Genomic DNA, 3,933 nt, shown 5'->3' with positions numbered 1-3,933 from the left:
ATTTCATCCTTTCAGGGTCGATAAATTAAGTACTAGTTACGCACTGGGGTCGATGTAATCAACTTAATCCCTTTGTCTGTCCCCTCTATGTTTAGCCCCTTGTGGGCAATAAAGAAATAAGAAACTGAAAGAAGCCCATCATGTGAGTGTGTGTGTGTGTGTGTGTCTTTGTGTCTTTGTGTCTGTGTTTGTCCCCTACTTTTATGAATGGATTTGGCTGATGGAAAGTGAAAGAAGCCTATTGTGTGTGTGTGTGTGTGTGTGTGTGTGTGTGTGTGTGTGCGTGTGTGCATGCGTGCACATGTGTGTTTGTGCCCTACCACTGTTTAACAACTGGTGTTGTAACTTGGTGGTTCAGGAATAGAGACTGAAAGAATAAGTCCCAAGCTTATAACAGAAATGGGATTGATTAATTCATCTAAAAATATATTCTTCAAGGCAGTGCCCCAGTATGGCCACAGTCGAATGACTGAAACAAGTAACAGATAAGAAGTAAAAGAGAAAGCCTCTCCAAACTAGAATCAGTGTAAATCGATTTGAACTGAATTCTTATTTACTGACTTAATACACTCTGTCTATTGAGAAGTATGTAGAACAGATGCCAAAATTTGCAGGCTTGTATATCTGCAATCATATATCAACAAGGTCATAGAGCAAATCATCTGGGAGAAATTGGATATAAAATCTTGATCATGTTCAAATCATTGTTGCCCAAGCAGAAGCTACCTTATGCAGTGGCTGGAGCATCATGACAGGATGCAAAATCAGTTTTTTTTTAACCAATCAAATGGAGATGTGATATATTAAGAGTCTGCAATGGCTTCTGCTAATATTGATTACAGAAGATTATACCGCAAATTTCGTGACCTCAGTATAGTGGGTAAATTAGAAGAGTAGCTTTATAACTTCCTAAAGGACAGATGTCAATTTGCCGCAGCTGACGGAGCTGTCACTGAATAGTCAATTATCCAGAACAGGATGTTACAAGAGACTATCTGAAAGAAATTATTCTTTGTAATAGCTCTAACAAACTTATCTTTCACCCTCGTATGCTGTGTGTATGATAATGTGGTATCAAAAGCAGTAAAAGTCATCGAATCTATTGAAAATCCACAGGAGGCTTCAATGTCTTATATGGATGTGTTAAATACAATACAAAACTCATTGCAAGAAAGTTTCCAGCACTCCGCTATGAGTACTCCAACAAAAAAAAAAAGGAAAAAAAAGGAAAAAAACCCACCAAGATTCACAAAACCAGAAGCAGTTGCAGCACATTAGTTGACAAGCTGGCAGAAAATATAGCATGCTGGGCAAAATTTCATCTATTCTTACATTCTGAGTTCAAATTCCACTGAGGTCAGCTTTGTCTTTCATCCTTCTGGGGTTAAATAAAATAAGTACCAGTTGAGTGAGTACCAGCATCTTCAGTATTTATCTTTTTTGTAAATTTTTATCACCTTCTTAGATTTTCATCTTGTCTTGGAAAATTATCATCTTGAGCATTATTTGACTTTAATCTCATATTCAATTTTTAGAGTTTTGAACTGTTTTAACCCTTCAGTGTTAACTTCACAGCTCCATATCTGGAAAACATATCCCAAGCCATACTTGCTGTTGTTTATGCACAAACACAAACAGATATCTTCCACTTTGTACATGCTATTTTATAGTGATTCCTTAACACTTTTACAGACACACACCACACATACATACATATCTCTTTTACTCTTTTACTTGTTTCAGTCATTTGACTGTGGCCATGCTGGAGCACCGCCGTTAGTCGAGCAAATCGACCCCAGGACTTATTCTTTGTAAGCCTAGTACTTATTCTATTGGTCTCTTTTGCCGAACCACTAAGTTACGGGGATGTAAACACACCAGCATCGGTTGTTAAGCGATGTTGGGGGGGGGGGAACAAACACACACACACAAACATACATGCACAAACATACACACACACACACACATATATATATACATATATACGATGGGCTTCTTTCAGTTTCTGTCTACCAAATCCACTCACAAGGCTTTGGTTGGCCCAAGGCTATAGCAGAAGACACTTGCCCAAGGTGCCACGCAGTGGGACTGAACCCGGAACCATGTGGTTGGTAAGCAAGCTTCTTACCACACAGCCACTCATACAGCCTCACATGCATGCTTCCACACCACCTCCCTCACAATTACTCATGGACGTACACACACGGACACACACACACACACACACACATCATTTTACATCTCACAAACAATCACCACCAGACTTCTATGCAGGAGTGGTTGTATGCTCATAAAATTTATTTTGCAACCACTTAGTCTCAGATTGAGTCCAATAGCATGGCATCTTTGGCAAGCCTCATGGGTTGACCAATACCTTTTAAGTGAATTTGGTAGACAGAAACTGTGTGGAAGCCTATCACATATTCATTGGAACTTCGGTTTATGGATGCTTCTCATCATCAACAATTCGGTTTATGAATAATTTTCAAACATAAAATGTCTTGGATGATGAATGGTGTTTTGAGCAACAAACGTGGAAGATAACAACAACGGTTGGTGACAAGCTGGGAATATCAGTGGGAGAGTGTCCGTTGCTCTCTAGTTTTCATCCAGTGGATATCCCTGAGCAAATTCATGATGCCTCCTCTTGAATTTCCTACAGGAAAAGTGCTGGGTGGTAAGAGGCTTGCCTCCCAACCCCATGGTTCCAGGTTCATTCCCACTGCACAGCACCTTCAGCAAGTATCTTCTTATTTCTTTATTGCCCACAAAAGGCTAAACATAGAGGGGACAAACAAGGACAGACAAAGGAATTAAGTCGATTACATTGACCCCAATGCGTAACTGGTACTTAATTTATCGACCCCGAAAGGATGAAAGGCAAAGTTGACCTTAGCGGAATTTGAACTCAGAACATAAAGACAGATGAAATACTGCTAAGCATTTCGCCCAGCGTGCTAACATTTCTGCCAGCTTACCGCCTTACAAGTATCTTCTGCTACAGCCTTGAGCTGACCAAATCTTTGTGAGTTTGGATTTGGTGGATGGAAACTGAAAGAAACTTGCCATTTCTATCTCTCTCTAAATATATAGTTATGGTATGTTCTGTAGTAGAGAACAGAACAGAGCTCGTCCATCTTCAGATTTACACTGTGCTATCCAGTAGTAGTATTATACATACTGTTGTATGTGAATAGGTAACTGAAGAAACTGGAGTCAACAAGAAGGGGTGCGGTTGGACATTTATTTTCAATCACTACAATTGTTTCTATGCAGTGTAGTTCTCCAGGCATGCAGGTACTTGATTATGCAGCTGTTTCCCTGCATTATGAGATCTAGTTGTGTTTCCTCAGGCGTTATGTAAATATTGTCTCTGTAAGTTTAAAATCCTCAGCTTCAAGAACATCCTATCTATCTGTCAAGGCTTAAATTTAGTAGTAGTCACTTAGCTTATCAGGGTGTTTTGTTGCTAAAGGGCCACTGGCAGACTGCTTTGAATGTGTAGATGTAGTGGGGTGGTGATTCTGGTACTAGTAAAAAAGTTGCCATTTTAAAGGGATTGGTATTTTATTTCTTTGTACTGCTGATTTGTTGTTCATGGCTGGTTACACATGCGATTGATTTTAGCTGGTCTTTAAGATTCAACGCTTGGACATATACAGGCATACACACACACAAGCATGTGCACATACACACACACACACACACACACACATATATACATTCACACACGCATACATATACATATATACACACATCTATCTATCTATCTATCTATCTATCTATCTATCTATCTATCTATCTATCATCATCATCATTGTCATTTAACGTCCGCTATCCATGCTAGCATGGGTTGGACGATTTGACTGAGGACTGGTGGACCAGGTGGCTACACCATATCTATCTATCTATCTATCTATCTATTTATATATA

This window comes from Octopus bimaculoides, chromosome 10, assembly GCF_001194135.2.
Source record: "Octopus bimaculoides isolate UCB-OBI-ISO-001 chromosome 10, ASM119413v2, whole genome shotgun sequence".
In the NCBI taxonomy this organism is placed as follows: Eukaryota; Metazoa; Mollusca; class Cephalopoda; order Octopoda; family Octopodidae; genus Octopus; species Octopus bimaculoides.
Note: the sequence above shows the minus strand (reverse complement) of the source record.